At 37.7% G+C, this 13,674-nt stretch overlaps 1 non-coding gene across 1 annotated transcript; it reads right to left on the bottom strand.

Annotated features, from left to right (window-relative positions):
* Positions 1–2,841: 2,841 nt before the first annotated feature.
* Positions 2,842–2,948, bottom strand: LOC128291985 (small nucleolar RNA R71). The gene has a single exon (XR_008281969.1). It is a non-coding gene; the product is annotated as a small nucleolar RNA R71 (small nucleolar RNA).
* Between the last annotated feature and the right edge of the window lie 10,726 nt (positions 2,949–13,674).

The following is a 13,674-nucleotide window of genomic DNA, read 5'->3' as shown; positions in this document are numbered from 1 at the left end:
TACCTGCTGAAGCCTTGGTCCTCCTAAAAACAAACCAAAATAACGCCAGCACCTGGATTCGAACTCGTGCCCTTTCAGTCCCCTCAGAATGCTACTGCTTCATCGCTGCTGAAGCTCTTCTCATGATATAATCTGCTCACAACTAATCTTAAGACTTATCTACTGCAGTCCCGATTTTGTTTAAAAATAAAACAAAATATGCTACTTACTAGACTCGAACTCCTAACCACATGCACACTCTTAACGCCTCCTTGCCACTTGACCACGTGCCTCTTTTGTGTCACCTTTCCTCTCGAAATATTTATAAGGCCTTCTTGTGGAAATTCTTGGTTGTAAAAAAAAACAACCATTTGCGCACGCTGTGCCTTGAACCCAGGCACCTCCCATGCCTTTCCTAGCGTGCTTAGCCACTGGGCCAAGCGTTCCTTCATGCTAAAACTCAGCCTAATTTATTAATAAGGGCTACTACCCAGATTTCCTTAAGAGGCCAAATTTAAGAATTTTGTGGGCCGAACCCTGGACTTTTCCCCACACTATAAGCCCTTCGTTACTTATTTAAGTACCAATAATAATAATTTTATAAATATATCTAATAATAAAAATTTCAAATAATACAGTAAATAAAAATTTTTGTAAAAATTTTTCAAACATACATACAGATATATATATATATTTTTTTCTAATAGTAATAATTTTTCCCATAATACTAATAAAATTTAAAATATCCGTAATAATAAATACAGTAAAAATTTTCTAGTAGTAATTCAAAATTTTTTTCCTTAAACGATAATATATAAAACTTCTTAATTATTCAGGTTTTCTTCTATCCGAATCCCAGACTTAAGGCCCAATTCTTTCTAGGCCCAATTTTTGGGGCGTTACATTTACCCCATGCTTAACGCATTTTATAGATGATTTTCCATTAGAATTGGTGAATTCGATGCTTCTAATGCTTTAATTTCATGTTTTATACTTAGGAGAGCATAGGAGAGCAAAAGGAACGAGAAACGGGCCAAAAATAGAGAAAATGGGCCAAAGTACGAAATCAACACGGCTGGACCTCCTAACACGGGCAGACCACATGGCCGTGTCAATTTGGCAAGCTCGAGCACGGCTTGAAGTAATCGCACACGGGCGTGTCCCTGCTGAGCCCAAGTTAAGTCCAATTCAGAAAAAGCTAATTTTGAAGGCTCTTAGGCATTCCCAAGCCTATAAATACACCTTAGAGGAGGAAGAAGAGAGGCACACAGAATAGGGCGTAAGGAATTACTCCAAGGAAGCCGATCCATCTCAGAAGCCGGATTCATCATCAAGACTGAAGATCTCTCCTCAATTTCCCTTTTAGGAATTTTGGGATTTCTTTATGTTTTGTATTCTTTATTATTCTGAGATGTTTTCTTATTTAGTTATGAACTAAAACGCCTAAATATCTGAGGGGAAGGAAACCTAAGACAAATCTTGTTATTATTTTTTTGAATTGTATGATAAATATTTAACTTGTTCTTAATTATGTGCTCTTAATTATTGTTTTGATATCCAGGATATTGATTAAAGATAAGCTCTTATTCAGAGGAGAAATAAACCCTGTTTAAAAGTACATTTGTCATAATTAAGCGAGTTGATTGCGCGCCTAGACATAGGGTGACAAGATTTTGCTGGATTAGGGTGAAACCTAATAAGAGGATCCATAGATTGAGTTAATGCAACCTAGGGTGTTAATTAGAGTAAGGTCTCAATTATTCAATCTAGGGATTAGACGTTATTAGTCTTGAATAAGGATAATGACATAACTTAGGGATCTCTACGGAACAATTTAAATGAATAAATTGTCTGATTCAGAGCCAAAATAACAATTACAGTCTAGGTGGATTTTTCATTAGGTATTGTCTTAATTCAATCGATTTTCCCAAAAGCAATTCCCCAATTCTATTCTCTATGAGTTCTTAGTTTAGATAATTAGTTAGTTAAAACAAACCCTCTTTATTCTTAGGCTAGATAATAAAAAGACAGTCATTACTAGTGCTTTTAGTTCCTTTGGGTTCGACAATCCGGTCTTGCTAAAACTATAGTACTATTCGATAGGTACACTTGCCTACATCGCGATAATAGTTAGTTTCAAGAAGAATAATTATAAATATTTAAAACCTATCACGAAACCACGCAATAAAGTTTTTGGCACCATTGCTAGGGAACTAAGATGTTAGGAACGCTCAATTTTTATTACTTGAGCCATTTATTTTTCTTGCAATTTAATTTAATTTAATTTTTATTTTTATTTATTAATTTACTTTTTCTTTCTCTTGGCAGGTTTTTATAGTATAACTAGAAGAAACTTGTTAGGACCACTAATTTTTGACGAAGAAATCGATCACATAGTTTGCAGAAACCAAAGAGAAATAAGGCGAAGCTTAAGATACATAAAGAACGAGTAAGAGGACGATACTCAACCCCCAACTGAAGAAATGGCTGAAAACCAAGACAGTCAGCTACCTCCTGTAATTGCGGTTAATCAAAATCCTACTCCACACACTATGTATGATTATGCTAAACCTTCTTTAACAGGAACTGAATCAAGCATAGTTAGACCTGCTGTAGCTGTAAATATGTTTGAACTGAAACCTAACACAATTCAAATGATACAACAGTTTGTTCAGTTTGATAGTTTGCAGGATGAAGATCCCAACGCTCACTTAGCAAACTTTTTGGAACTTTACAATACATTTAAAATCAATGGCATTTCTGATTATGCCATACGTCTTCGGTTGTTTCCCTTTTCACTGAGGAACAAGGCTAAATAGTGGTTGAACTCGTTACCATGAGGGTCAATCACTACTTGGGAACAAATTACGTAATGATATCTCTTCGTTTGTGCAGATGGACTTAGAAACTCTTTACGATGCATGAGAGAGATATAAGGACTTATTGAGAAGGTGCCCTCACTATGGGTTACCACTTTGACCACAGGTTCAAACGTTCCATAATGGCCTGATTCCTTTGACTCGACAAATGGTTAATGCAACTGCTAGAGGAACCATCAATAATAAAGCACCTAAAGTTGCCTATGAGTTTATAGAGGAGATGTCACTGAATAACTATCAGTGGCAAGTCATGAGGACTAAACCAACTAAAACAGTAGGCATTTCTAACATTGATTTGGTTACTATGCTGTCAAACCAGGTAGAACTTCTAAATAAAAAGATTAATGGTTTACTTGGTTCTACTCAGGTACATCCAGTAATGAGGTGCGAGATGAATGGAGGAGGAGCATGCACAAAGTATGAACCCTTCAACCCTAGCATCGAGGAGGAACAAGTCCAATATATGGGTAACAATAACTCTCGATCCCAAAATAACCCATATAGTAACATTTACAATGCAGGTTGGAGGAACCACCCCAATATCCCGTGGGGCGATCAAGGAAATCAAAGACCACAACATCCTCCGGGTTTTCAACAACCACCCTATCAACAGGAAAAGAAGCCGAACCTTGAAGAGATGCTCTCAAAGTTTATATCGGTGTCAGAAACCTGTTTCCAAAACACCGAGACAGCACTTAAAAATCAAAAGCGTCAATCGAAGGGCTCGAAACTTAGATAGGCCAGCTTTCCAAACTAATCTCCAAACGACCACAAGGTAGCTTGCCAAGTAATATTGAACCCAACCCAAGGGAACAGTTCAACGCAATTAATATTCAAGATGACGATGGAGTCATTGAGCCTGAGACAGAACTGAGGCAAGACGCTGTGGTAAGAAAAGGTCAATGTGAGGTAGGTCATAATAAAAACAAATCAGTGAATGTCAAATATAAACCTCGTGTGCCATACCCCAACGCGACAAGAAAAGATCGCTCAGATGAACAATTTGGTAAATTCCTTAAACTCTTAAAAAAATTACATATTAACTTACCATTTATTGAAGCCCTATCGCAGATGCCAAACACAATGAAATTTTTAAAGGAGCTTTTAGCAAATAAGCGAAAGTTGGACGAGGCATCGCATGTGGAGCTAAATGTATTTTGCTCAGCTATTCTCTAAAATAAACTACCCAACAAACTAAAAGATCCAGGGAGTTCTTAATTGGTAGTTTAGATGTTAATAATGTATTAGATGATTTAGGGGCTAGTATCAACGTCATGCCTTACACAATGTTTTAGCAATTAGGACTCGGGAAATCCAAACAGACTAGGATGAGCATTCAATTAGCAGATAAAACTATAAGATTCCCTAAGGGTATTATTGAAGATGTGCTAGTTAAAATCGATAAATTTATATTTCTCGTTGACTTCATTGTTCTAGACATGGAGGAGGATAGCAACACTCCTTTAATTCTAGGAATGCCCTTTTTAGCAACTGTTAAAATAATTATTGATGCTGGCATAGGTGAACTCACACTCCATGTGGGAGACGAAATAATCACCCTTCAAACTCGTAATTCTGGCAACATATCGGAAATTGAAGGTGATCGTCTAAACCATTCTATTAAAACTGACACTCTGGTACAACCTACTTTGCAGGAAATGAGTCTGAAGGAAGCACATGAGTTATTCTCAAGCAGTAGTAGAGGACCTATTCATGAAGATCAAAGGCTACAAATCGAGGAACTAGATGAATGGTGGACACATAAATCGAGAACACCCGACAAACTGAATCTACGACAGAACGAGCTCAATACCTTTCCAAATCAACTTAAAGTTAGAGATAGAGTCTTATTAGATACCGTAGATCCCCACATTGTCGCTACCACACTGAATGAAGAAATGCCTCTTACGGTACTCAACATTTTCCCATTCGGTACGGTCAAGGTGAGTCATCCCAAGTTTAGCACTTTTAAGGTAAACAACACCCGTTTAAAACCTTATTTTGATGGCAGGAATAAACTCCTCAAACCACCATGATCATTCAACGGAGAGGTAAGTCGAGCTTAGACTATAAATAAGCACTTCTCGGGAGGCAACCCGAGCACTAACTCTATTAACTTTTTTAAAATTTAGTCTTCAACACCTAACTTACTAACGGAGCTCTTGAATACAAATTTTCCACAGAGACACGGCCAATCACACGGGCGTGCTTAGGGCTGTGTGAAAATAGGGCAAAGATTTCCCCAAACACGGGCTACAATAAAATGCCACGGCCATGCGACATGGCCGTGGTCGAGCCTACCAAAAGAACACGGGCATGCGACACGCCCGTATGGAAGAATCGTGGGCGAACCTATTAAAATAGCACGAGCGTGCGACGCGCCCGTGTCTAGCACCCATGGTCGAACCTGTTAGATTGACACGGGCTTGGGTCTACATACAGGGGCGTGGGAGAAGCAAACAACGCCAGACATGGCTGTGCGACACCAATGTGTGCACCCACACGCCCAAGGAACACGAGCGTGTACTAAATGTCAGACACACCCAAATTCAAAATTCGCGAATCACACTGGCTAAAATTGGGGAACACAGGTGTATTCCTGGCCGTGTACCCAAAAATGTATAAAAACCCTGCATTATTCATTGCCTTTCCCACCCAAAAACCATAACCCTAGCCGCTACAAGTCTACACGACCTCCTCACCACGCCCGTGCGCCTCATCCAACTCTATTTTTGCCGCTCATTCTCTCTTTTCTAGCGTTGGTTTACTTTTTTCCCTTTAATTGCACTCATTTTTCATGTCAGTTATCATAATACTATGCTTTTTTCATGATTATTTTCATCTTTCTATCCCTCACATTTTATTCATAGAACAAGTTATTATCTTTTTCATGTTCAAATTCTTACTCTTTATATGATTTCTCTACTTTATTTGATTAGTTAGAAGAAAATATTCATGATTAGAAAAATAGACATACTCATGCCTTTAATGTTAACATTTTTCATCCATCACACATGTTGCATTCCATGAAATTCGTTGCCATTTTTACACCATACAATTGATTACTTTGATTAACTTGTTAGTCTCAGTAGTTGCTGAAATTATGATTGTTATTTACAATTTGTCTTCATTTTATTTTGATCATTCCTTGAGATGAATTAATGGTTTTGATTGCAGGTACCATGTCATCTTCACAAGGAAAGAAAATCGCGTACCTGCTTCCAAGGAACGTAAGGGAGCATCATCTTCCATGGGTCCAACCGTGGAAATTAGTCACCCTCTCCTGCAGTTCCCCTGTGGGCCCCAAGAAGTACTTTTCTAAATACTTCGGGCCCGACCTTTAATTGCAGGCCGCTGCATTGACTGGGCTGCCGTAGAATAAGTTCAGTTGGCTGATACAATTCGGGCCCTCCTAACCACCGACCCTTGGGAGCTGTTCTTTGGGATCATTGAGCCAACATACCTTGAGATCACGATGGAGCTATGCTCAACGTTCCATCTTCAGACCGTAATGATGAACTATGATGATCCCGACACGGTCCAATTTCGCCTAGGCGGGTTAGTCTGCCAGCTCAACATCCCAGAATTTGGTATGGCGCTGGGTTTATATACAGAAGAATTCAAGGAGGAGATGGCTTAGATGCTCTCAACCGCCAAATCCATCGTTCTCCTTCACGGTGTTGGGACACACTAGTACTAGGTGGGGCCACCTACAATCCTAGCTGCTCCAAGGCATCGGCTCTCCCTCCATCTCTGAGGTACCTACATGCCATTTTGGCTCACACGATTACAGGACGGTGAGAGAGCACTGGCGTCGTCAACACTCATGGCGCCTACTTTTTATGGTGTATGTCACACGGGCACGTTGACGACCTTACCTATTTCATTGCCCTCGCGATTTAGCACTAGACGGAGCGTCATAGGAAGGGGGTCATCTCCATTGGCCCCTATGTTGCTCGGTTGGCTCGACACTTTAGGGTCCTCAACACCGCAGCCCAAGAATCATCGTTAACCCTCATTGGCCAGATGTCTCCACAAGGCATCCCGAGCATGCTTAGCATGAGGATGATCGAAAAGCGCCGAAGAACCTACCCTCCTCAATATCATCTCGCCCAATCTACCGAGGAGGAGGCCTATGAGGACATTCCTGATGATGTCCCTCCACAGCACGAGGACCCATCGACTCAGCCGCCACCACCCTCTCATCCAGTTCATACGGCGGCTTCATATGCTGACATCTCTGAGCGCCTCACTCAATTCGAGTAGTAGTGTTTTCAATGATTTGACAACATTGATGCTACTTTACAGCAGATTTGTCAGCACCTCCACATCTCATCACCAGTCCCACATCGCGAACCATCCAGCGATGAAGATGTTTAAAAAACATTTATTTATTATTTTGTGTTTTTAATTTTTATTAAAACTACTTTTTTATTATATTTTAGAATTTTATTTTTAATTACCAATTTCGGTTATTTCTTTATGAGTAATTATTCTTCCTAATATCCCCTAAAAAGCTCTTGATTTTATCACAGTTATATAGAGCTCTTAAGCTCATCATCGCATAGGAACTAAAAAATCTACAGGGAAAGGTTCTCCATGACTGCCATGTCCTGATCGACCATGACCATAGCTACCACTAGATATAATATTCTTTTGGTGCAGGACTTATGGACAAATGAACCTTTACCACCATCGGAGTATCCTCCTCCACTCTCGCACCGATTACTCTCCAAAACTCCAGTTCGAGGAATTCATCATACAGGAAGTTTCACTTCTCTCCCTATCTTATTTTTATATTCTAATATCTATCTTTGTACATTGAGGGCAATGTACATCTTAAATGTGGGGGGTATTTATTTCATTATTAGAAAAATCCCTGAATGACTGCCTTGTTCTCTTGAAAAGCTCTCATATCGTATTTAGGATAAATTTTGATTGATTTATGATTTTGATTGATATATCTTGAATTAAAACATAGGCATTTATGCATTGATTGTTTAAACCTTAAGACATTAGAGAATCAAGCATGATAAGTTGATTTTTAGGAATTTAAAATTTTAGGTTGTTTCCCCAAAGTTTAGTTATTACTTCAAGTTGAAATGTACAAGTTTTAAACATCAAAAAGTCATAATTTTTGTGAGGTTTTTGAGCCTTTTGAGCATCTATTAATTCTTTCATGCTCACTTTTATTATTGCTTTGAGTGCGTCAGTATTGAACTGTTATTCTAGAACTTGCTTGACTATGCCTGTCAAAACCACACCATTTGATTTGATATGTCAAAATGATTAAGGCACTTAGGATTAATCCACTCATGCCATGAAAAGCCTACCTCCACGATTAACCACTAGTAAACCCCATTGAGCCTAACAAGCCATTTCTTGTATTACCCTTAATATTAACCCTTAACCCATTTTTTGTTGAAATCTCCTCAATTATTTTTTATCCCTATTTTTGTCGAGATTTGAGTTGAATAAATTGCTTAGCTATGTCTTGTTCTTAATAGTTAGTCTATGTTATTTAACTTGTTCTTAAAAAAAATGTGTATACATCTTAATAGTAGTAATCTTCTGAGCTAAAGAAGTTAAATTACATTTTCTGAGAAAAGCTCTGTTGTATGTAAGTGATGATTAAATCTTTTTCTAGTTAAGTAATTTTTCAACTCAATCTCGATTCTAACCCTTTCTTTCAGCTTATGACCACACCCGCTAACCAAGCCTCATTACAACTCTCTAAAGACCTTTTGATTGATGTATCATCTTAGATTATAGCGGTGGAGATTTGAGTTTCATGCAAGCCTATGGTAATGATTTTTCATTATTGACTATTGAGTGCTTTATTTATTTTCCTTAATCACCTCAAGTGATTTGAGTGAATCTTTAGTGAGGATGTGAACCTCTGTGATGTTCTGAATCAAAGGTAATTACTTAAATGAGGGGAGACACCTATGTTTCCATGATTAAATACTCAACTTGGAATGTTTGAAACTTATATGTTCTTTCAGTTGAATTCTCAATGTATGATTACCTATGGATTATTTCGAGATATTATCGATAGAAATTATAAGTTGAGAAGAAATTATTTTGATTATGAGTTGAGAATTTTGCTTGAGGACAAGCAAATGGATGATTTTCCATTAGAATTGGTGAATTTGATGCTCCTAATGCTTTAATTTCATGTTTTATACTTAGGAGAGCATAGGAGAGCAAAAGGAACGAGAAACGGGCCAAAAACGAAGAAAATGGGCCAAAGTACGAAATCAGCACAGCCTGGACCTCCTAACACGGGTGGACCACATGGCCATGTCAATTTGGCAGGCTCGAGCACGGCCTAAAGTAATCGCACACGGGCTTGTCCCTGTCGAGCCCAAGTTGAGTCCAATTCAGAAAAGGATAATTTTGAGGGCTCTTAGGCATTCCAGAGCCTATAAATACACCCTAAAGGAGGAAGAAGCGAGGCACATAGAATAAGGAGTAAGAAATTACTCCAAGAAAGCCGATTGATCCATCTTAGAAGCTGGATACATCATCAAGACTGAAGATCTCCCCTCAATTTCCCTTTCAGGTGTTTTAGGTTTTCTTTATATTTTGTAATCTTTATTATTCTGAGATGTTTTCTTATTTAGTTGTGAACTAAAACCCCTAAATACCTAAGGGGAATGAAACCTAAGACGAATCTTGTTATTATTTTCTGAATTGTATGATAAATATTTAACTTGTTCTTAATTATGTGTTCTTAATTCTTGTTTTGATATCTCGGGATACTAATTGAAGAAAAGCTCTTATTCAGAGGAGGAATAGACCCTGTCTAAGAGTACATTTGCCATAATTAAGCAGAGTTGATTGCGCGCTTAGACATAGGGTGATAAGATTTTGCTGGATTAAGGTGAAACCTAATAAGGGGATCCATAGATCGAGTTAATGCAACCCTAGGGTGTTCATTAGAGAAATGTCTCAATTATTCAATCTAGGGATTAGACGTTATTAGTCTTGAGTAAGGATAATAACATAACTTAGGGATCTCTACGGAACAAGTTAAATTAATAAATCGTCCGATTCGGAGCCAGAATAACAAGTACAGTCTAGGTGGATTTTTCCTTAGGTATTGTCTTAATTCAATTGATTTTCCGAAAAGCAATTCCCTATTTCTATTCTTTGTGAGTTCTTAGTTTAGATAATTAGTTAGTTAAAACAAAACATCTTTATTCTTAGGCTAGATAATAAAAAGACAGTCATTACTAGTACTTTTAGTTCCTCTGGGTTCGACCATCCGGTCTTGCTAAAACTATACTACTGTTCGATAGGTACACTTGCCTACATCGTGATAATAGTTAGTTTCAAGAATGATTAATTATAAATATTTAAAACCTATCATGAAACCACGTGATCAACATGCTCGTGTCCTAGCACGTGTGCAAAAACCTGGACATTTTGTTTCTGACGTCAACGATTCTTAAGGGTCATATGGCCAAGACACACGCTTATGTGCTAGGCTCTACCCTTCACACAGCTAAGACACATGGTCGTGTCTCACCCATGTCATGCATACTGACTTGCAAATTTTACATGCAGGGGACACACGGCCATGTCACAAGCCCATGTAGCGGACCGTGTGTCACACACAGCCTAGACACACATCCGTGTGCCTACCCATGTGGACAAAATAAAACTATTTACCAAGCCTTTTTGCCACCCTTGCATACATAACCTGTATAAAATCAATCCATACCAAAACAAGGGCATATCGCATAGTCAAACTAACCACAATGGATAACATTTTATTTGTACGTTTTACTCATTCATGAAAGTAATATCTTTTATATAAATATCAAAATGAGCACTGACCATTATCCATGGCCTTATACAAAATAAATATATATGTTCCAAGCCAACACATTTGGCTATATCTTAATGACATAAAACATTAAATTCTAGCCCTATATATGTCATACACAAAGAAAGGAAATCTAACTATACTGAGTGCTTCAAAAGATAGTGTGATCGGGGCCTCTGACGTCTGTTGATCCTCAAACTATTTGGACGACACTATAAGAAAATGGAGAAGAGAGGGAGCAAGCATAAAGCTTAGTAAAAAGTATGCAAGCACATAGCAACAACTATACCATTCATCAACATGCTCTTGATATAAATAGGCATAAACACAACTTACTCATCACAAACCAATTCTCATCATATACTATATATTGAACTCACGTCTCACACAGACTGAATAGGTACCTGTATCACTAACAACACAGTTATACTTTTCTCTTGATTTTAAACCATAACTCTCCCTTTTGAACCATTCAGAACACTACCGGATATTCAATGAGCCTTAATATGGGGTAGGATGCCGATGTCATGTTTCAAACATGGTCTTACACTAGTTTTACTCGTAGTCGATGCATGTCCCAGACATGTCTTACACTAGCTCTTATCTCAATGTCGATGCCATGTCCCAAACATGGTCTTACACTGACTCTCGTAATATGGCTGATGCATGTCCCAGACATGTCTTACACTAGCTCACAATAGTCCATACATCATGGCATGAATATCTGATTTTATTTCCCATGGTTCAAATGGGAATTCTGCTACCTTAATTAGCATATGCCTTCTCATTTCCTCAATCAAGTAATTCATGCTAAATTAACTCATCGCATGTAATGACAATGTAGTTGTATTATTTGCATACAACTTACATCGGTTACAAAATGTGGTGTCTAGTCGGTATTATCAATTTGCTTAGCCTTCCTCCGGTCTAAGTTTGAAGTTTGAATTTATTGATCTATAATAACAAAAATTCATAAATTTAATCAATTTATCAATCTAGGCACTCAATAATCTATACTTGCACAAAATGACCATTTTGCCCCTAAACTTTTGCAAAATGACCATTTTACCCCTAGTTTTGAAAATCGATTTTTATCGACTCTTCCCATATCAAAAGCCTAGCTAAACCCCTTTTTCTCTTATAAAAAATCCAAAATTTCCACTATCTCACACATTTATCGTCAAATTTTCAACTTATGCAAAATAGTCCCTATTGGGGTTTTCATGAGAAATCCCTTTACAAAAGTTGTTTATTACACATCTAATACTCATATTCTTTCATAAAATTTCAGAAAACTACACATATTATTTCATGGAAAAACCCTAAACTCTTAACGATTTTGCAAAATAGTCCCCTTAATAGAAAGTTATACTTCAAGGGGTCCAAAAATGTGAAAATCATCAACAAAAAGTATGTAAATCACTTACTTGCAAGAGGAACAAGTTCCTGAAATTTTTCTGCAGGTCAAAACCCTTTAAAATGGCTAAAAAATTGATGGTAGTGAAGAATATGAGAATGTGATATCATTTTTTTCTTCTTTTATTTCTATTTTAGTCAAATTAGCCACCAAACCCACCAAACTTGGACTTTTTGACCAAATTGTCTCCTATTGCCAGCCATGAGCTATCTTAGGGTCTAATTGTCTTTTAAAGACCCCCAATTTAGGTTCACTAGCTATTTGGCACCTTTAGCTATTAAAATAGGACTTTTGCACTTTATGCGATTTAGTATTTTTTCAAAATTAAGCCTTCAAATACTAAAATTACTTTACCATTTTTTTTCATACAACCTTATAATCATGTTATAACCCCAAAAAAATTAATATAATAATTTTTCGACTTCAGATTTGTGGTCTTGAAACCACTATTCTGACTAAGCCCAAAATCAAGTCGTTACACACACTATCATAATACACGTATGGCACGTATAACTAGACTTCCACACTCTCTAGTAGTCCTAGAATCGACTAAATTGTAGCTCTGATACCAATAAATATAACACCCCTTACCGGTATCTAACGTAGGGACAGAATACGAGGCATTACTGAACTTGAACATACACTACTATGTAAAACCGGGCAATAAAATTTTGTTCAAATTTAAAATTTATTCAAGAACATGCATATCGTCCCTTATATGGGTCTACGAGGCCAAAAACATACATCGGGGGCGGTTCAGGACTATGCCATGAACTTTAGAAAAAAATTTCTTAAAACAAGGTCACACGCCCGTGTGGACACAAGGACACGCCCGTGTGCCCTTGACATGCTAGTGTCCCCAGGCCGTGTAACTCTCTATTTATAACATCAACATAAATTTAATATCACGCGGCCTAGGCACACGCCCATGTCCTAAGGCTGTGTCCTTCACACACCTGAGACACATGGTCGTGTCTCTGCCCCTGTGTTTACTACCATGCATACTGAATCGTAAAACTAGGGTGCAGGGACACACAGTAGGACTATACGCTTATGAGGCTGGCCGTGTGTCACGCACAGCCTAAACACATACCCGTGTGTCTACGTGTGTGTTTACCCGTGTGGACAACTTTGAGGCTACTTGTCAAGCACTCTTGTCACCCTTAACAACCCCAACACGCACTCACATGCCAATGGTGGTTGACATAGCATAAAAAGGTTACTTAGACATCCATAGCTTTAACTCATGCATGATAAATATATTCAAGTTTACCTAATTCGGACACCTTGACTTGTTAAGTTCATTCGATACATTTCTTTACCTTTATTAATATAGTGACCAAACCAATTGGCATCATTAATCCATCAAGCATAAATTCCACATTTTATCAACCATTTGGCACACACCACAAAAGTAATACTTGATAAACCGTAATTTATACATATTTTTACCCCATGTTTAACACATTTTATGGATGATTTCCCATTAGAACTGGTGAATTCGATGCTCCTAATGCTTTAATTTCATGTTTTATACTTAAGAGAGCATAGGAGAGCAAAGGCAA

The sequence above is a fragment of the Gossypium arboreum genome, chromosome 4 (assembly GCF_025698485.1).
Source record: "Gossypium arboreum isolate Shixiya-1 chromosome 4, ASM2569848v2, whole genome shotgun sequence".
In the NCBI taxonomy this organism is placed as follows: Eukaryota; Viridiplantae; Streptophyta; class Magnoliopsida; order Malvales; family Malvaceae; genus Gossypium; species Gossypium arboreum.
This window is presented reverse-complemented; position numbering and strand designations above follow the sequence as displayed.